The sequence below is a fragment of the Fukomys damarensis genome, unplaced genomic scaffold, assembly GCF_012274545.1.
Source record: "Fukomys damarensis isolate Sample0158 unplaced genomic scaffold, DMR_v1.0_HiC HiC_scaffold_19, whole genome shotgun sequence".
NCBI classification, from domain to species: domain Eukaryota; kingdom Metazoa; phylum Chordata; class Mammalia; order Rodentia; family Bathyergidae; genus Fukomys; species Fukomys damarensis.
In genome coordinates this window covers 52754492-52776074 of record NW_022900931.1, presented here as the reverse complement: position 1 = coordinate 52776074, position 21583 = coordinate 52754492, and the positions used below count along the sequence as shown (strand labels likewise).

General features: G+C 51.4%; 1 protein-coding gene and 1 long non-coding RNA gene across 7 annotated transcripts in view; one reads left to right on the top strand and one right to left on the bottom strand.

The window, feature by feature from the left end:
• The window catches only part of Znf536 (zinc finger protein 536), a 433293-nt gene that overhangs the window by 19127 nt on the left and 392583 nt on the right, over positions 1 to 21583 (bottom strand). The gene's annotated exons all lie outside the window — the stretch shown is intronic.
• Positions 8823 to 10415, top strand: LOC104874031. The gene is made up of 3 exons (XR_783639.1): positions 8823 to 8988; positions 10016 to 10109; positions 10302 to 10415. It is a non-coding gene; the product is annotated as an uncharacterized LOC104874031 (long non-coding RNA).

The following is a 21583-nucleotide window of genomic DNA, read 5'->3' as shown; positions in this document are numbered from 1 at the left end:
GTGGAGCGGGCAGAGGCCACGCGCAGGGTGATGCCAAGGCGACTGCCACTGCAGAGTGGCTCTATCCCTCCCTCTGTATTCCGGAATCCCTTCCGTTTGTCCACTTTTAATACCCTAATAACCCCTCACGTTCCCTGGGAACACATCTGCCTCCTAACTGCAGTTGGATTTCTGCGCTCCCCCCCCACGCCGCTCTTTTTTCTTTGCTTTTAAAACTCTGATTATGCCTTCTGAAGCCCTGCCTCTGTGCTTGATTGCTTGCTTTAGATTAGAGATTTTAGCAAGGAGACAAAGACTTCAGAATGCACATCAGTCCCGCATATGAGGACCCACAGAAGGAAAAGCGATAAAATGCAATGCGCCATCTGTCCACAAACAATAACCTGCGTGTTTGGAGGCTCACAAATTATTTAGCACACAACCTTCCCAAATTACAGAGCCTTGAAACAGAGCAGAGCCCGGGAGTGAGACCCTCTTTGATGTACTTTGGTATTTCCCACCCCCCTCGCCCTCACCCCCCAAATGGATTGCTAACAGTTGAGGAATGTCTCGGTGACAAGTAGATTTTTATTATCCGGATCTTCCTACTACATTTGGCCTGGGATCCGAGCAGGCCCAGGCTACACTCCCCACACCCTCCCCGGCCATGGACCTTTTGGAACAACTGGCCCAGATGCAGTCTGTCTCTTTTCGCACGTGTGCCTGGGCTGGAGGGGCGGGGGTGGTATCTGAGCAGGCCCTGTGCTCCAAACAGAAAGGTCCTGCTAAACTGCCTGCTTGGAGAACTGGAGAGCTGGTTTGCTTCTTTGTGGGGATACTGGAGATTTTGTTCAGGGTGAATATGTGCACAAATTGGTAGAAACATGTTCTAATACCTTCCCTAGCTCACACTGCTAGCAAGAGCTTCCCTGACCAACAGACCATAAACTGCTCGAAACAGCCAATGTCTTTAGTCAAGCTACAACATTCCTGCTAAAATGCTTTACTAAAATGGAAGGGAAAGAATGTACAAACATTGCTGCAAAGGAAAAGAAAACCATTGTTACTTGTGGTGGGTGCATCCTTTAACAGATACCCTTTGTCTTTTGTTTTAAGAACGAGACTACCGATTGGCTGATGAAGTGCCAAGGCTTCGACATAGCCTCCCACCTATTCCTCACAGTCCTATAAAGTGGGCGCCATTATGATGATCTTCCCATTTCCCAAGTGGAGAAACTGAGGCACAAAGACAGTAATGTGTCTAAAGACAGTGCAACAGCTGGTGTCTGAAAGCAGGTGTTCTAGCCCCAGCCAGTGCGTCTGAACTACTGAAGCATCCCCAAGGTCTTGCTTTAGGGAGGAGATCCAAAGGCAGCGATTGAGTGTCAGAGAATCCAATGGAAAACTTTGCGTGATTATTAGTAAACAACCAAACAAACACGTACTCCCCAAATGGAAGCATTTCTTTCCTGAGCCTCAAAATAGACACATTGTTACACAGAAAGGGAGAAGTGGGGTGGTCCTGAATGTGAACTAAATGAGGCTTTCTTACCAAATTCGTCAAGAGTGCTTAATTCTCTCCAGACTCGGTGGGTTTCTGGTGACTTCCTCCCTGGGCTCCTTCTGTAGGCTCCAGTGGACCCCAGCTCCCCCTGACTCCTCCACCAGGCTTAGGTCTGCTCAGGTCCTCCTTTACTGAGATTCTTTCCTCCTCTAGAAAAGTGGCCTGATTTTACTGTAATTTGCTCCCCACCACTGTCTGACAAACCATGCACCCACCAGGTGGCAGTTGAAGAAATACTTATTGCTGGGCAGGGAGAGGGCCTCAGGAGTGCCCCTTCCAGTGGTCTGATCCCAGACCCCCCTGACCTGAAGCTGATTAAGCTGGCATTTACACACACACTGTGGCTAAAACTGGGGTGGGGTGGGAAAAGAAGAGGAGCCTCGCTTACATTCAAACAACCAGATGTTTATTTTATTCTTTAGAATGACAAGTCACACTGAAATTTCTGCTTTCTGGTATCAAGCAATAAAACCTAATTCTGTGTTTGCAGCACTGAGTAACCAGCACAGATGCTTATCTGTTTCTTTCTCTTTTCACCATTACTATTATTACTGCCTGTTCTTAGGCATGCATCAAGCTTTATATAGTTTCCTATAAGCTCTTACACACTCTGTTTCATGGGACATAGTGACATATGGACAGAGTTGCCAGCTGCCAATGGCCTCAGCCTCTGCTGGTCACTTAAAACCTGCAAGTGCACCAGGCACCTTCTGAAGACCCGGGTTCCCTCTGTTTGAGGAAATCTCCTAAGTTTGCAAGTCCTTTCTGATAATCTCATTGTCACAATAACCACCATCAGGAATTTTATCCGTACTCCTTCCTCTCCCAAAATAATTTGGAAAACTGGAAAGAGAAAGAAGAAATGAGTTTCTGAAATGAAAAAAAAGCTTCTCTCTCTGCTCACATGCAGACATTTTTAAAAATCTCAAATGTTGTATATAGATCTTCCTCTCTCACTGAATCTTCAAAACAACAGAAGAGTGTTAGGCTAAACCCCGAAGCAACTCCAGTTATAAACAATTCCAAGTAAGAAGAAGGACACCTTGATCCACGCCTTGGAGCTGACATATCTAATAGCAGGCACTCAGCTGTACAGCCAGGAGCAGGCTCTCTCAGCTCTCCAAAGCCTCAGTTTCCCCATCTGCCAAAGGAGCAAAATTCAAGTGCGTTTCCGGAGAAAGTGGTCAGGTCCAACGGGGCAATGCATCTAGGGAGGTCAGACTGTGGACCTCGGTTCAGCAATTACTAGGACCACCAGTGTCAGCTGCTAGAGCATGAGGCCAGGGGTGACAGGATGTGTATGCAGCCCACGTGCCGATCTCAGCCCTAACAAGGGCTTTTCCGGGTAAGAGCCAGAGCTGCCGCAAGCCTCAGAAACACCACTGCTGCCTCTCAGGTACATACTTAGCTTAAATGAAATAGTGAAGTCCATCAGTGTAAAGTGGGGGTTTCAAAGGCTGTGGTACGAAAATTAAAGCAACCAAGTGAGGACGTTTTATGCATGCAGGATAACTGCCTTTTGATATAGCTTTTTACTACACATTTTGTATTATGGATCCATAACAGATAAATGTGTATCGTGGAATATATAAAAGTGCCAGCAATTGTCAATATGCATTCACATGCTGTATTAAGAATCTTCCGTAAAAGACTCTCCAAATATGATGGATGTGCATGACTAGGTGAGTGATGCTGCTGACGAAAATTTGGGGAAAGTGCATCTTAAGCCCTAAGGAGGTTTATTAGGCAGAGGAGCCCAAACTCAGCTGACATTTAAAACAGTCCCTCGATACCCAGAACAAAGAGTCCTCAAGCACACACTTTCAAAGCAAGCATTTGAACAACGCAAATAAAAATGAGATGTACAAATTCCGGAATCTGGGTTTGGGTGATGGGATGGAGAGATTCTGGAGGCTGAGTTGCAAGCCCAGGACAAGCGGAGCTGTTGATGCTCCAGACGCTTGCTGGGCTACTGTGTGCTCCTGGACACAGAGCTCAGAGATGGACCGAACCGATCTGCACTCAGCCCTCCGGTCTGCAATCTGTGTGCTTGCTGGGCATCCACTCCTCAGAAGGAATTCTAAACTCAGGCACAGTTGCTCTGTTGCCTTCTGTTTTCCTGGCAGCCATAAACACATTGTTATGCTCTCAAGGAAAAATAATAAAGTAAAACATTACCAGCTTCCTATACACATACTAAAATCAGTCTTCTGCCTCTAGTACATTAAATGAAATAGCATGTCCCCCAAAAAGACATAATTGTCAATGTCTACAAGAATCATGCAAATAAGGGTAAAAAACAAATCCAGAGGTCAGAATAAAATATTAGGTGTATTCTACAAAAATAGATAGAAATGTTTCCATGTGTTTTATATAGAACGTGTCTTAAAAATGCCCCTCAGGATCCATGCCAGAATTTTTAACCTGCTAGGCCTTTTTAGATAGTTTCATTGCTTTGAGAAATCTTCCTGCTTCCCTGAGATATAGACATTATGCACATTAACAGTAAATAGACCTTTCTAATTGAGTTGATAGGTTGAAAGTGAACGTGTCCTTGAATTTATATGAAAAGAGAGACAGTGATTATTTATAATAAGGGATTTATCGCTTCTTGGCCTTTGGACTAAAAGGAAGCGTAGAAAGGGTTTAGCCACCGACTTCCCTTTTGTACAGCAAAGACTTTATCAACAGACCATATTTAAGTAAATACTGCCAAATAAGATAAATTCTGCAGGAAAAGACAAATGTCTCTGGTGTCAGATGCGGGCAGCAAGAGGCTCCTTGGATGCCATATTCTCCGCACTGAGACCGGGACCCGGCGTAGACAGCGCTCAAATCCATCAAAGTTCAGATTTGACTGGCTGCTTGCGAGCTGAATGTGGGAATGTGGCAATGTGCAATTTATTTAATTTTAATGAAATTTCAGCTCCTATCCTGTTTTGCAAGTCAGCAAGATGGCTAGATTTGCCAACGGAAGGGTTGCAATAACGAAGGCAAGGTGGCTCCCTTGTCCGGGAGAATTAGCAGCCCGGTGCTGGCCCAGTCGCACTGGAGCCCTGGAGAACGCACAACTCTGTGGGTGGAGCCTGTCTGGCCTAGCAGCGTCCCAGCCTGCTATCTCCTGGCTGAAGGGCCTATTTGTCTGCTTTAAGTGAAATCACTCAATTCTCAAAAGTCAGCGGAGGACTCTAGAAGGGGGAGGGTTTGGATAGGCTACTCCAAATAAGTTCCATTAATCAAAAGACACAGTGTAATGTAACTAATATTTTACAATTAGGGGAGACAAGATGGAACTAAAAGCCATCTATCTCTCTTATACCACATGATCATCGATTCATAATCGGAGACTGAGAGTTGCACAAAGACGCATTTACTGGATGGGGGGAGCGGGGGGAGGGCCGGTCTGAGCCGGGATAATGAACGCGATGAGAGAGCGGGACGCTGAAGGCTGAGGAGAGATGACAGAGGGGCTCAATGCTGACGGATGACACGAAGACACGCGCAGATACCTGACAGCCCGCGGGAGCCGCAGCGCTCCTTCCCCAGCATTATGATCCTCAATTATCTCGGTAAGGGACTAGGAAGGGAGAGCCAGGGGCTGGCTGAGCCGGCCTCCACCTCCGCACCACGGCGCCCCGCTGCCAGGGACGGCCGCCCTGCCCGAGCCTGTGACCACCGCTCGGAGGGGCTGCACTTTTCATTGTCAGCGCTCCTGGGCACGCAGGAGGACACAACGTGGAACGCCGGGGCCGGCGCTCCGTCTGCTCTGTGATACAATTGCTAACTCCTCAGAGGGACTCATTTTTTCTCTTTCACTGCCACCTTCAGGAAAAGAAAGCGTTGGCCCTTTCCAGAGAGAAAAGAAAAAAGAAAAGTGGGGAGGGGGTTCCTGGGAGTTTGGGGTCTCTGCTGCGGAACCGGCCACCCCGATAGCTCAGGTCCCGAGATGATCTTCCCAGAGCGAGTCTCCACAAGGAGCCACGCCAGGAGGGCAGCGAGCCTCCAAGGGAAACGCAGACGCTGAGAGCTCAGCAGGAGGGAAGCTTTGCCTGCCCCTCGGTGCACCCCGGAGTTAGACGTCTTCGGTCTTCGCGCAACTTTCTCCCGCCGCCACCCCATGGCAAGCACTGCCACCAGCTAGGGTCTCTCGTTCCCACACGTTTCCTAGACCGATTTCTCTGTAAAGATGCAGATGGCCTCGCACAATGCTCATGTAGCGTGTCTTCTCCACAAAGAGAAACAAATGAGGCTCCGGGAGGCAGAAAAATTTGGGATCTCAGCAAATCAGCAGAACCCGTGGGGCAGGTGGTGGGGCTGACAGCTCCCAAGCCCTTGATGGAGGTCGAGGCGGCCTGGCAGGGACCACGTTCCTGTTCTCGTTGCTTAGCACAGGGCTATTTCCTTAATATACAATACTGTGGTGACAGATTATGTAATACACACAAATCCCACATTGAAGCCAGAGGTCCAGAGAAACCATGATTTTTATGGTATTTATTTTTTAAATCATAACTCGGCTTCCAGATATGCGGTCCACAGAAGCTGCCCTGACTTCTCCCCCTCCTGTTTGCCCACCTCTTCCTTGGCACCTCGTGGGGGGGGGTCTCGGTGCCCAGCTTCAAGGAAGAGCTAAGCCGGGCGGGGATCCTATAGTTTGATTTCCCTGCAAAGCAGGCAGTGGGGATTCTTGAGTGTAGGATTGTGTGCTCATGTCCACACACACACACCCCATGTGAGTAAAAACCCTCCGAAGTGTAAGAGCTCCCAGGTGTCCCGGTTCCTTGCTCAGCTGACAGGTTCTATAAGTCAGGCTGCAGTGGGGGGAACTTCCGGGAAGGTTCCTTCCAAAGTGCCCACCCTCAGACTCCAGAAGCAGACCCCAGAGTCACAGATGGAGCACACGCGCACACACACACACACACACACACACACACACACCTTTGCTATTTGGCCCATTTCTTCTAAGAACTTGGTAAAGACCTCCATCCTGACTTTATTTAAACAACCGCAAGGTCAAGGGATCTCTGGGATCCAAAGAACATGCTGCGTCCAATCTGGGGGGCTAGGCAGGCGACAAAGGTGACAAATGAAATCAGTCTGCCCAGCCCAAGTAGCTATAATCGAGACCCTCCCCTTGTTCTTACACAAACCCTGACCCCAGGAGTATAAGTTTGAACGTCCTGGACTGTCGGCCCCAGGACACGTGGTGAGGCCGGCAACGCTGGTCAGCCCTGCTCAGGTCCTGGCTGCTGCTCCCTCTCTCCACATCCATCAGCCCTATGAAGTCATTCTGTGAAGCCAACGCTTGCACTAAAGATTTCCTAGTTCACATGCAGACCCTTTAATGAGAAACGACTGAACCAAGCCGGAGCTGGATAAAATAAAGCATGAAAGCAAGCCAAAGCCAAGCCTTAAAAAATGAAGTTCCAGGAATAGACTCCTCCGTGAGTGTGGTTTTAACTTCTCCATCGCTGTGACTTTGCCCTTAAGCAGAAGTGCAATGAAAACTAAGAATTTTTAGGTAGGGTGAATATTTTTACCAAAACCTCTACCACAAACCCAATTTAACCTCTTTGGAAGCGGCCTGTGTGTCAAGATGTTTGTACACGTGTGTGCCTCTTTGGTGGGACACACTTGGGCACATGATTGGTGCTTTTATTTGTGGCTTGACCCAATGCAGAAGAGAGACGATGTACAATGAATGTTCCAAGAGGCATTTATAAAATGCTATATTCATATATATATATATATATATATATATATATAATCTTGTCTCAGTGTATCAAACCAAAGCAGTGTTAAAGGCACGAATTCTTAATTTCAATGAGCCATGAATAAAGGTATAAATTCGGTGTTGGTCTAATTAACTGAGCCATGTGATTGACAAGAAATGTGAATTAAGCATGTGCAATTTACAACTCCTCGTGGGTCTTTGTTTATTTGAGGGTTTTTTTTTCCTATTTTTCACTACTGAGGATTGAACCCAGGACCTTTTCACTGAGCTACAGCCAAAGTTCGCCAGGCTACACTTGAACTTACAGGCCTCCTGCCTCAGTCTCCCAGGATGCTGGGATCACAGGTTCTCTGTGGTTAAGGAGTGTTACAGAGAAGCATGAGGCAGACGAGTCAGTGATAGCTCAGTGCACGGCTTGCCACCCCCGAGGTTCTGAGAAATCCAGTCGGAGGTGATCTTGGATCAGGACCACACGCCCTTTGGGCTCTGCATTAGAAAATCAATGTCTTCGAAAAGATATTCAGGGAGCAATTCCACTCCTATTCACAGGGACATCCGTGTTTCAAATACCACTAAGCTTTGACAGTGTGGAAGGCAGGTGGAAGGCATCAGAAGAAAAAAGCAAAAAGTCCTCTCAGCTGGCTCTCTTAGTCTCAGACTGGGTGGGCTGGCAGCTACTAAAAATTAAATAGGAGCGATTTTCAAAAGGCAAACTGAACATTTCCACAATCATAAAATCAGCTCTAACAGTGCAATATTCCTTGAACTCCAAACAAATTATTTGGAAGGATATTAAACCTGGAAGGTCTTTTAAATTCCTTATTAGAATGGAGATTACATAGAACTCGTGGCCAAATCACATACAATTTGACCCAATTCTTTTCCAGCCTTTCATATCATTTGATATTAGGCAGAAACTATTGTTCAAATGCAGAAATTCATTATCCTCTTCTCCAGCCAAACCAGGCTGAGAAAATTCGGAGACCTGGTTTTCAACCATATTGCAACCATAAAGGTGGTCTTTAGTGCCACCTGGAGGAGAGATGGAGACATGGCATGTGAATCACGGAGGAAAATTAAATACAGCTGAATAATTGAATGAGAGGGCAAGTTGAATCAGGGGTCACCATCTGTTTGACTAGAATTGTTGGCACATTTCAGCTAAGCCTCGCGCGCCTTGTAAACATGCTTACAGTTATCATAGCTCGCATTGCCCTAAAATAAAAGAAAATTGGTCCTAAAATAAGCCTGAACTAATTAAACATATACCATCTTGTCGTCATGGAGACCAGAGTGAAGGTCACCAATTTCTTATGGCATTCAGGCGGGGTTTGGTGCCAAAAAGAGACAGGTGATTCTCTCAGCTCTTAGGAGAGGGCATCTCTGCCCACCTAGTCAGCGGCTGGATGTGAGGCGTGGGGAGAGGAAGGACGACCCCCAGTTCTCAGCCTTGCTCTCTCCCCCCTCTCTCGAGGCCTGAGGGGAGGCAGTGAGGGAGGGCAGGCCGGAAATGACGTCATCTCCTAAGAACCCAGGAAGCGCATCAGGAGGGACGGTGGGGTGCCCTCTGCCAACATTGCTTACGGTTGTACCCAACTGGCACATTTGCCCTGGGAGGTGGGGGTGGGGAGGCTTCTTTCCAGTGACCTGGGAGTCCTCTGACAGGATCCCTCCACCAGCCTCTTCGGAGTGCTGGTCCTCTACCAAGAAGGTACATGCAGCTGGTTGGGTGTGCACGTGTGTGCGCGTGTGATACCGTACTCTGTGCATGAGCAAGTACAAATTCATATTTTGGGAGCGAAACCAATGAAAACTGCACATCTGATACAATTTTCCTGATGGACCCACATGCACACACGTAACTTGGGAGGAGACGCTCTGGCTTGGAGTCCTCCGCGCACAGTGGGCTCCTACTGGGGACAGCTGGGGACATCGATGTATAAACGCAAACCTCGGAGTCTCAGATGTCTCAGGCTAGATCTAAGGTCTTTCCTGGCAGTATCAGGAGAGAAGAGTCGCAGGGTTTGGAGAAGTAAAGACTTGGCTTTTCCGCCCTGGGGGCCTCCAGCCTCCCCTCCCCAGTCTCTTTGCTGCCTTCTAAAAGCCTCTCCCCTTTTCCCTCCCAAGCTGCCAGGCTGGGGCTGCCCTGCCTCTTTCCGGTCCCTTTTGCAGTCGATTATGCACGCATCGCTTATGGAAGCCACAGTGGAGTGACCCCAACTTCAGCAAAGGCTCCTCCGGGACACAATTAATGTCTGTTGTCGCCCGTGTTGGCTGGGCTGACACCATCACGGATTCCAGAGGTGCTGTTCTCTCTCCAGCGGCAGAGATGCCTGGGAGAAGGGGGATGCTACCCAGAGACCAGAGGCTGGAAATGGACCGTGCAGACTTGAGTTGCTTCTGCTCCTCAGTAATTAGGACCCATCACACGAGGCTGGTTTGCACCCAGGTCTGGTGTCTGATTCGGGCAGCAGGCTGACTCCTTGGACTCCACATTATGACAACAGGAGAGAAAGGATCAAAGAAATAATTCAAGGGCTCTAGGATGCTCTATTTCCTGAGCTGGCTCCACTGTGCAGTGCACACCCTGTGTTTCCTCACCTTACAGGCGTCCAGAGACCCACATAGAAGTCTGCCTGCAGCCTGTCCAATCAAGCCCTCCCAGGTTCCTTGACCCTGGAAAAAGTGAGTAGGGGCCGTCCTGCCCACTTCCGCAGCAGGGTGTCCTATGCTTACAGAAGGACACCTGCAGACCATACAAGTTCAGGGAGAGCTGAGTTTGTGGATGGTACCTTTCCTGTTTTTCACATGACTGAGAGGAACCAAACCCAGGTAATTTCCCCACTCAGCCTGATCCTTCTTCCACTACGCCATCTAGCCGGCCCTGTCCTGCAACCCCTGCTTTGACCTACCCTTCCCTGGCCTGGGTCATTCCGGAGTGTTCAGTAGAGACTGGGAGCTATGGGTAATAAAAGCTCACAAAACCTAGGGATGAGAAATCCACCCACCTGTGCGCCCACCCAGCCACTCCAGCTCCTGACTCAGAATGTCCTCAGAATGAGGGACCAGGGCACCCAGAGACCCGACTTCATCTGCAGGACAGCGAGTGTCCATCTGTGACTGACCACTGACTCTCAGCAAGACAGGCCAGTGATTGCAAGTCCCTTAAATTTTCCAGAGAAGCCAGAAACACAGATTCGTACGTGAAATCCCTTGAGTTCTAAATGTTAATTACCAATTCCAGGCTCTCAGAGGCTCTATGGAGACCGAGCCAATCAAGTCTGCAGACTGCTGGGAGCCAACGCACACCTGCATCCGACCTTCCTACCTCCCCAGGCTGCCACCCCTCCCTGCTGTTCCATGCCACAGACTCAGCATACTGGGTGCAGGTAGGGGGCACTCCCAACATGGCCTGGCGGGACGGCCACATGGGAGACAGAGGACAGGTGCACAGAGCTCTGAACACCACACACACATGCGCACACACACACACACACACACACACACACACACACACACACTCAGAGGCTCTGCTCCTGGCTGCTGCAGCTGGAGTCTCACACCCGCAAGTCTCTGAGAACCCCTCTGCCGTTTGCCTCGTTCCTCTGCCTACATCCCCTTCCCCTTCCTGGGCTGCCCCACGCCTCCCCTCAGTAATCTTCCTGTGGGCCCTGAAATTGCTCTTTGGATGGAGATTATTGTGAAGCAGTGGTTAAGGGGAAGGAGCGATTGATAATCCACCTCATGGATGGATTAACTTGCAGAAAAAAAAAAATCAGGTTGCGCCTGGATAAAGGGAGACTTGAGGCTTTATCAAACCTGCCTGCACACAGCTGTGTGGCAGTGAGATTAAGGCTTGAGCCGCCATTCCACCCTGTCCCCCACGGAAGGGGGAAGTCACCTGTTGCCAGTGGCTTGGCGAAGCTGCTTCCACCCGGGTGGGCTCTGCAGAGAAGAGAGCTCACAGGGACCCATGGCTATTTCCTGGGACTTGTCATGTCTGGAACATGTACCTGCTTTTGTTTCTGCCTGAAGGTTTAGCTGCCCCTTCGTCTGAAATCAGACGTGAACCCCAAGAGCATATGAGCTTCTGTGGGAGGATCCCAGGATGCCTGGAGGAAACTTCAGGCATTGACTGATCCTCCAGAGTCAGAAACTGGAGGCCCTGAGGATCCTGGGCACCTTCCATTTTCCCCACGCTTCCCAATTGGATGTAAATGAGGGAGAGGCTGGCACAGCATGGAGAAGGTGTGGATTCCCAGGCCCCCTCTGGGGAAGCCTGGCAGAGCTCAGGACAGACTGAAGTCTTCCTTCTGCATGCAGTCAGGTCAACCTGATTTCTTCCCCAGAACCCTCTCTGGCTCCAGGGGCAGCCACCAGGACAGGGACCCCAGGGAATAGCAGCCTGCTCAGGACCTGCAGTTTAAACACCACTGGCTTTCTCTTAGCTACTTGGTGTCTAGGGTTGCAGAGGGCGCTGTAAGCCCAAAGGGAGGCTAAGCCAGCCTGGTGCCTGTCCATGTGAAGAGGGAAGGGCTGGTGGGGTGGGGAGGGGCAACAGATGGAGATGGAGACCATAAGGGCTGTGATCCTCCTTGGCTATGGAGCCACGAGAGAGTTCTGTGGGCCCATGGGGATCATATCCCTTTGCTTCTCTTGGTGGTCGGTGCCTATCCTGCATTTTCATGGAAACTTCACAGTAAGATTTCCCTCCTCAGATTCTCCTGGACTACTTTGCTGTGCAAAAGAGACTCAGCGGAACACAGAGCTTTTGACATTCCCTGTGGCAACACAGGTGGTCCCTGGGGCCTGTGGGTCCTTAGCTGAGAGAACCCCAGCCTCTTCCCAGGAGCCTAGGAAGACCCCTAGCCCAAGGACTTAGCTTGTCGAGTCCCTGGATCAGAGGGCTTAGCCCACACAGCACCCTGAAGTGGGTCTTTGTTTTGTGTCAAAGTTCTTAGGAGACTTTGAAGAGAGTTTCATGGTGCCAAGGAAGACAGGATGCATGATGATCAGTGACTGGTTGCACAGTCTCCTTTGTCAAACACTGTGACATATACCAAACAGCAGTCACATGTACCTTCAGCACTCAAGGGTCAAAGCCAGATGGGACCCAAGTAGCCAGTGTGCTGCTGGTCCTTCCCATCCTGTGGATATCCCACCAAGGCCGACTTCTCAGAGGTGGAAGTGGTAGTGGCTGCAGCCCCAGGAGAACGGACAGATGGCTGAGTGTGGCCAAGTATGGCCAGGCAGGTGAGTGGCCAGCATTCTGTTCTTTCAGCCTGCAGTGCCCTCTGTGGGGGAATCAGTGGATGACAGGGACACCTCAGAGGGCAAATTACTGTGCCAGCTGCCATCCTGCTCACCAAGACAAAGACGGCATGGAAATACCCAGGGTGACTGTCACGCAGAGAGAGGCCGGGGTCACGAAGCTGACATCTCTCCAAGCAACAGCTAGCTGCTGGGCTTCTGCATTTCCAACCTGACCGGACACAGTGGCATCCAGGGCAATAACACTGGGTAGGAGACAATGTTTCCTTTAATCGGAGTCACACCTAAGGAGGCTATTTCTAGAAACTTCATAACTTTCCTCAATTGCCCAAACGATTCCAAGTCGTTTTTTCCAAAACAAGTCTTGTTCCTTAAAAACTGTTCACCTCTGTCTCAAAAAGAAACTTTTGAGGCAACACTTCCATGGAAGTCCTTGTTAAAAGGGCTTCTCTGAAAGAAGTTCCTCAAAAATATATTAAAAATCATATTAAAATCATTTTCATAAAATGTGTGTTGAGAAAAGACAAGTTTAATTCTCAAAGGGTCCATTATTGAAGCAAAAATTAATATTTGTACTGTTTCTAAATTGGAATAAAATTGCAAAGATGCAAACACCACCCTATATCATAATCTATAAACCAGTCAGAAATGTTAAATCAACTGTAAAAATGATTTAAAATCTACATGAATAATTTTATTAAACTGATTTGAAATCATATTTTGTGCTACCTTCATTTATTAACTGCATCTCCAACAACAATAGGTTTATAATGGATTTTTTTTTTTTTCAAATAGAGATACGTTCTCACAAAGCTGTCCAGGAAAAGCCTCCCCTGTCCTGGAGGGCCTGTGACCCTCCTGCTACACAGTGCACACTTGAGATTGTGCACACAGTTCCCCTTTATGTCTCTAGGGGTAGAGGCAAAGACATTAATTCCTGTGCGCACCCACTGCAGAGACCCAATGTGTGAGGACTGGAGTTTACAAGGATCTGGAGTTTACAGGGAGGGGTCCACAGGCACACTGGAAAGGGCACTTGCCTGAGATTTTCCTCCTCTCTTCCCTCTTCAACGCTGATGACCGGTTTACGGGTTTCCTCAAACACTTCCTCTCAGAGCCGGGCGTCGTAGCACAGGCCCACAGTCCCAGCACTCTAGGAAGCTGAGGCAAGAGGATCACAAGTTGGAGCCCACTTTGGGCAACCTAGTGAATTAGGAGAACGTATCTCAAAATAAAAAATAGAAAGGGGCTGGGTTTCTTTCTCTGAGTGCCAGAAGACACAGGCATCAAAGTGGAGGACACACTACCTCTGCCTCCAAAATGAAACAAAACAGAAATCTGAAGCAGAAGGCACTTTCATCAATGGCCCCCTGATGAGATCTCCCTTCCTCTCCAAGGCTTTCTCTTGCTGGCTACAGGGCAATAAAATTCTGTCTTGGGTCCATCATTTGGGGGCCCTGGACTCACTGCACCCCAAATGCTTGAGTCCGCAAACCCCAGACTGAAGCCGTTTGCCTGTGTGCACAGCAGTCAGAGGAGCGGGCTAACCCCAGCTACGACTCCACAGAAGTGTCTAAGGGTACCGGAGTCCACAGGCTCCTCCGGTTCCCTAGAGACAGAGTTGACAGGCGCCGTCCTGTAGACAGCAGCAGGAGTCACAGCTGTAAAGCCCGAGGCCTAACGGGGAAACTGAGCCTCTCGAGGCTCCAGACTGTTAGCTGTGTCCCCGGGAGCCCTGAAACCGCTTCCCGCCACCTGGACCACAGTGCTTTCTGATGCGGCGAGGTGGCAGCGAGGGCAGCCCCTGTGAGGCTGGGGGGCCCATCTCTGAGCTGGCCTTGCCCCTCTCCCCACCCTCCTGCCTAAACACGAGGGCTCCTCCCTCCCTCCACTGCGTGACGCCCACTGGAGGCTGCCATCCACTTCTGTGTGCCTGGACCTCGGTAGGACATTGTCACCGGAGGTGTCCTGTGCCCACGAGGGTGGGCAGCCACACCCAGGCAAAGGCAGCTTCCTCACCCCTCGGTGGGTCACTCCTGGCCCCCCGAGGCCCCCAAAGCCCCAGCTTTGATGGCACATATCTGGCCAGCTTCCTACCCCTCCTGATAGCTCCTCGCCCCACAGCTCAACTCAAGAGGACCTGAGTCCTTAGCTCCATTTCTGCTACCCGTGAAACCAGGATGAGAGAAGCTGAGGCAGGAGGATCCAAAGCTCAAGATCAGCCTGGGCAAGCTAGCAACTTCAGAGAGAGAGACAGAGACGGGGGGGGAGACATTGACTCAAAATAAAGCATAAAAAATAAAGAGGCTGGGGATGTAGCTCAGTGTGAAGGCCTGGGGGAGGGCAAAGAGAGAGGAGAGCGGGGAGCCGGGGAGATAGGGGAAGAGAACCTCCCAGAAGAGTCTTCAGTGTGCTCTGGACAGCTCCCCCCGGGCTGACACTCTACAACCACTCTCTCCAGCACCAGGTACCCAACCTGAGGCACCCGACCCCCGATCCGGTCCCAGCCACACTTGCACATAAGAGATGACCAACGCTTATTCGTCTTCTCCCCACCCAGGCCCCCACCAAGTGTCTGCTGCCACCCTGCCGGCCTCCCTCCTCCGGAGAAATCACTCAGAGAGCCTTGCGTCTGAAACACAATATCTGCCTCTTGGAGATGTTGTGTGACCTTTCACATCATTTCCCCCAAAAGTTAATTTCGGTGATGAATGCAATGGACTCCAACCCATAAATCTGACTGTCTGAAGGATTCAAATTAGGAATTATTGACAGCTGATGGAACCCCGGTTGCAGAGAGGAAGCGGGCCTTCGCATCTGTCCATCTAAATGTTGGAATGCGTATTGATTAACATATGACGTGCTGTGGAGCCCGACATAAATCTAAACTCTATTAGATTAACACGAGCATTCAATTAACATAAAATGACAACGTAGGAGAAAAGGGCTCTGTGTCGGTCACTGGTAATATTTTAGCCATAAACACGGGGAACCCAAGCCCGGGACGTGTGTCTGTGAGGGTGTCGGGGTAGGGGCTGCTGGGTGGGTGAGGGGGGTCCTGCGCCCCAGAGGCAGGCGGCAGTGGTGGTGGCACAGAGAGTTCGGCTGACAAGGAAGAAGGGGCCGCCAGGGCTCCTCGGTTGGGTCCTGCGTCGTAGCGCCCCCTCCCGGACCTCCGTCGTCACCGTCGCGTTTCCGCTACACTCGGCTGAAGTGGGGGAGCGGACCGGTCCTCGGGCAAGCACAGGGCAGGTGCTGGAGCTCCGGGCTTAAAACCTGAGCCAGCTTCTCCCAAACAAAGACAGCACCATGGGTGAGTTCAGGACCTCAGAGGGGAGCGCCTATAACTGCCCCAGAGAGGGGAGAGCAGAGAGGAAAAGAGCCGCCAAGGTGAATACGGGGTGTGACTCAAGTATACGGGGAACGGGATATGTAAATTATTACAGTGAAACACTGCTGTCACCCCCTCCAAATACTCCCGCAGACTCCGAACACACTTACTGCTCTCCCTGCTCTCCGAAGCCGTGCTAAAGTCCTTTCGATGGAAACACAGTCTATAAAACTATCGCCTGCGTCTCTATCCACTTTATTCCCCAGAAACGGCAACCTGCAACTTCTAGTTCTTCCCCACAGTCAAAGTGGCGTTTTTTAATTCATGTAGGACAAAATTAAGCGTTTTTTAATTCATGTAGGACAGCAGGAAGCCACAACTGCACACTGAAAGCCACACACGCCATACAACCCCCAGAGCTACTTCGGAAAGCGGCGGGGATGATGAGGTTAAGTGTGTTTGAAGCGAGGGGGAGCATTTTAAGGGGGAGGTAGGGGCAATGCGTCTTTCACTGTAATCGCTTTTTAAATTTTAAGCAGTCGCCATATTTGCCGATCACGCTGTGTATTTGGGTCTAAAAGGATTAAACAGAAAGGCGAGGGTGAGCGGAGAGTGAAGCCCGGGGCTCTGCACTGGACCCACTCGGGTCTGTCATGTGAGTCCCACACGTCATACAGCCCTCTGCAGATGGGGAAACTGAGGCTGGGAGAGCTGGGATCACCACGTGTCACAGACAACGGCCCCTGCCCACTCCCTGGTATGGGCCACAAGGGTGTTCTCCAGCACACGGGAGCTCCCCGGCCCCAGGGCTTGGTGCTCCTGGAACACGGCCCCGCTGAGAAAGGCAGAGCCTCAGGGGACCCCTGAGCCCCACCCATGCAGCTTCTCCAAGGTCCCCAGCACACTGAGACCCCGGGACTTGCTCCACACCACCCACCTTGGGCTCCGCTCCTCCTGTCTCCCGTGCCACTCCTCCTGCTGCTACCTGAGATCTACTCCCCCAAGAGACACCTGTCCCCACCTCCTCATCTGAGTCTGATCCTGGAAGAGCCCAGGTAAAGGGCTAGGGTCACAGGGCTTTTGCTTATTTTAAATTCCAGGACCTCCAGGCTCTTGCTAGAGGCATGGAGAGAAATCAGACAAAAATATCACTACAAATGAGGAGCCAGAGCCAGGCCTGGTGGTGCATGCTTAGAAGCCCAGCAATCTTGGAAGCTGAGACAGGAGGATCACAAGTTCAAGCCCAGCATGGGCAGCTTAGTAAGTCTCCGCCTCAAAATGAAGAAAAAAGAAATTTAGAGTCTGGATGTACCTGTGAAAGCCTTGGGTTCAATCCCCAGTACTAGGGTGTGTGGGGGGGTAGATTTGGGGATTGTATCTCTCAGCTCTGCCCGTTAGCTGTATAAATCCTAAACCACACTTTTCTGAGGAAATGACACCCTGAATCTAAGTGGATGCCCCTTCAGTTCCCCAAAACTCTTGGCTTCTAGCTTACATGTTCCTCAAGGGTTATTCCAAACCCATGCATTGCTAAGCAAACTATCACACCAGAGTCCTGGCCGGAGCCTTCCAGGGTCAGAACTCACACTGTGGCACCTGCCCTGGGGCTGCGATTCAGTTCTGAACCATCTGCACAGTAGTGGCCTTAGCCAGAGAAGAAAGGGCCTGGTGAGACCATGCCCAGGAAGCTCTGAGTTGCAGAATCTTCTGAGTTCAGTTTCTCTGACCAGGGATCCAATCAGATTTTGGAAAAAAAAAATTATTTGGGGAAAAAATAAACCCAGTTGGGAATGAAGAGACCCAGGTGGCGAGCAGAGGAGCGGAGTATGGGCTGGCCTGCTCTGTGCTGTGCTCTGGCCCCTTCCCGGGTCCTTGCCCCGTACCACCGGGCCTGGAGGAAGCAAGCGCTTATTGCCCTGCCCACTCACCCAGCCAGGGACTTGGCAGGAGCAATGTATTCTGGGATTGAAACTGAGTTAAATCTGTTTGTTCATGGCTCTAGCGAATTCCCACTGAGTATCTATTTCTTTTGTTTTTGTGGTACCGGGAATGGAACTGAGGGCCTTCACACTGAGCTACATTCCCAGCCTTTTTTGTTTTTTATTTGGAAACAGAGTCTTTTTAAATTGCTAAATTGTTCAGGCTGGGCTTGAATTTGCAACCCTCCTGCCTCAGCCTCCCAGAGTGCTGGATTACAGGCATGCACACCGCGCCCCGGATATCTATTTCCACTGTGTGTATGCGCATGAGACAGTATTTTGTTAGGGCGCGGGTCGCACAAGGCTATCCTAAGCGGGGGGGGCTTTCATCACGGCTCTGCCCAGGCCACAGCACTGCCGCCCAAAGGAGCTTCTTGGCTTCCCAAGGTACTCAGCTAAGGAGGGAGACAGACGGGGCCGGAGATACTGGTCCCAGGTAGAGACGGTGGCCCAGAGGGACGCTGAGGGCAGGACAGCCCTCTACACAGAGTGACACACCCGCACCCGGACCCGGCTATGCTGCTGGGATCCCTGGAACCCCAGCCCCTTCCCACCCAGCAGAAAGGGCAGAGCAGGAGAAGGCTGCCCGGGGTGGCCTGCTCTGGCCCAGCTCTCCGCCCAAGGTGTCCCCGCGCTCCAGCAAGAAAGAAAGATCCATCTCGGCCCCGACCTAACCTCCAGCCCGGCACAGGGCGACTGCTTTGTACATCCACACAGACTCCGTGAAAGGTGATTAACCCGAGACTTTTCTCCTTTAGTTTTTCCCAAGAGTAAGAACATTTTATCCCCTCACACACTGTCCCGTGCCCAGGTGATGCCAACCCAGGACATTCGTCGTTTGAAGCCCTCTGCCCCACGCAGCCTCCATGCAAGCACCTGCTTGGTGGTGGAGAGGAAGTTTTTCGGTGTGTATCGGGCGCCCTCTAGTGGTCATGTGGGTTTAAATCAAGAGGGTCCTGGCCCCGGACTGCGGAATGGGGGCGGGGGGCACAGGCAGGTCTTTCTGGGACAGTGACCTGGCAGCCTGACTCTCCGCAAACTCGCTCCTTCTTTCTACAGTCTGGCTGGACACTGACATCACTGAGTCCCCAGGAAGCCCACCACGGACAGACAGCGCCTGCAGGGAGCATCTGGGTGTCCAGGCAGCCCGGCCACTGAAGCCGGGCTCTGGTTTTCCCAGGACTTTGCAGAACTCGGCCCGCCAGAGGACCAGTTGGGGGAGCAGGGAAGGAACCGAAAAGAAGAGCCGGACAAGAGCCCTTCACAACTGCAGAGAGCGGTAATGGCTTTTTAAAATGGGGCAAGCTGGGCGTGTGGCACACGCCTGTAATCCCAGCACTCGGGAGGCTGAGGCAGGAGGATCGCTGTGAGTTCGAGACCAGCCTGGACTACATAGCGAGTTCCAGGTCAGTCTCAACTATATAGTGAGACCCTGTCTCAAAAAAACCAAAAAAAAAAAAAAAATTCGGGCAAGATGCTCCGTCCAATCCGCCTGGCTCCTGCTGTGGCCCCCGCCCCAAGGATGACCCGGACGGGCGGCGGGACCCTGAGCCACTTCCTCCTTGGGGATGCTGCCCGGGTGAAGGGGCCCACCTGTCTCAACTACTTCTGATGTCGGCCTGGCCCTCGCCACCCCTGCCCCGTCCTCTGGACATGAGCGATCTTTTCTTAACTGAATGAAAAACCCTCAGGTATCTTGCCGAGGAGGCACAAGCACAGAGCGTGGGAGCTTCCCGGACACAGAGCAGGGCTGGGGAAGGGGGTCGGTGCTCCGAGGTGGCAGCAGCCGCCTAGGACCTGGGCACCTCCAGCACTGCTGCTTTCTGCGGCCGGGAAGTGGGGGCCGCTGCTCCAATCCGCCTTTCAGGAGGGGGGTACCAGTCAAGCAATCCCAGCCCTCCGGGAGGCTGAGGCAGGAGGATCATCAGCAATGTCCCAAAAAGGCTGGAGGTGTAGCTTAGTGTGACAGACCTGGGTTCAACATCAGGTCTGCAGAGCCGGGAAGGGAGACACTCGCCCAAGCCTGGGGCAGAGCCCCCAAGGCAAACGCCCTCATTGTGAAAAGAGAGCCAACAGCAAAAGGTGTCCTGGAGAGAGAGAAAGAGATGACCAGGGCTGTCACCATGAACGACAAATTTAAATTAATTTTCCTGATATTAAAATTAACATTCAAAAAGATTCCAGGTAGCCGGAGGCAGTTAGTGCCTCTAAAGAGTGCTGGCTTCATTTTAGAGGGAGAGGCCCCTGAGAGCAAATGGCTTGAAATGATGGTGTCTGAGGGGCTGGTTTCAAAGCTGCCTGTTGTGATGACCAGCTGTGTGACCTTAGACAAGTTACTTAACCTCTCTGATCCGGAAAGTCGCCATTTGTGAAACAAAGCTAACAATAACTCAGACCTTACAAGGCTTAGCGTTCATGGCATGATTCTGAGAACTCCATAAGTTATGAGCACATGTTAGGAGGCGCTGCTGCTCCACTTTCATTGTCTGCAGCATAATAAACGAGTCATGGACCACTCAGTCAAGACAACCTGATGTGCCCCAGGCTTCTGGAGCAGGTGGGTATTTGCGCAGGCCTGAGATATGAAAATGCAGAGCTATCTCATTTCTTGTTTTTCAAAAAAGGGCGAGGCCAGGCATGGCGGAGCAGAGCTGTTATCCCAGCATTCTGGGATGCTGAGGCGGGAGGATCAAGCCAGAGACCCGGTGGAGAGGCCAGCAGGACCGAGGGTGAATGGCCCTTCCTTCACTGGGAGGCCTGGCCCCACGGTGAGCCAGCGCCCCCAGGCCCATGTAGGAATCCCCCCTGATCTGCTAGGGGTGACCCACCTTCCGGCACGGACGTGCTCCACACTGGGGTCCCAGGACATCCAGCGGGGCCCACGCAGCACCTGCAGCTGCTGTGATACTGGAGGTGATGACCAGGTTAGGGTTTGGTTCTGGTTTGTTTATTTCCCTGCAGCTCTGAGGGTGGAACCCAGGGCCTCATGCATGCTGGGTGAGTGCTTTCCAACTGAGCTACCTCCCCAACCCCGGCCACCGGACAGGCTCAATTCCCAGGAGAAGAGGCTGGGGCAGGGGTACAACCAGGCGGACACCTGAGCTCCGCCCCCTGTGGCCCAGGGGCCGAGTCTGAAGCTTCAACTAACGCGGTCTCTTCCTGTGCCAAATAGCCCAGGTTTTATGTGAGAGCAACTCGTCTCATCTGCCTGCCTGCTGGCCTCCCTCCCTTCCTCCTCCTCCTCTTCTTCCTCTCTCTCTTTCTCTCTCCCTCCCTCTCTGTTTTTAAAAGATGAAGAAAATAAAACATGTCCCTGGGTCCCAGCTCCAGCTCGCCGCTCACTCCAGGACTGGGGTTCTTGGATCTGCTACCCCAGGCCCCAGCTGTTCCTAGAACACCCCACCATCAGTGTCAAAATGCTGAGAGTTCAAAGAGAGCAGAGCTGGTTTGATTTTACTCTGAACAGAAACGCGGGAGGCAATGCTATGTAGAGACCGCCATCTACTGGTAGAAGGAGGTAAGAACAGCAGCACCTGCCCGCGTCCTCAGGCCAGGAGGAGAAAGGGAGGGGAGGGGAAGAGAGAGGCCTGGGAAGAGAGGGCGGGAGGGAACAGGTAGAGTCCAGCCAGGCCCTGAGGTGGGAAGGAGCCCAGCAGCTGGGGCCTGAGCCACTGGGGGCATCAAAGATGAGAAGCAGCTACTGCGGCCGGGGGGGGGGGGAGGGG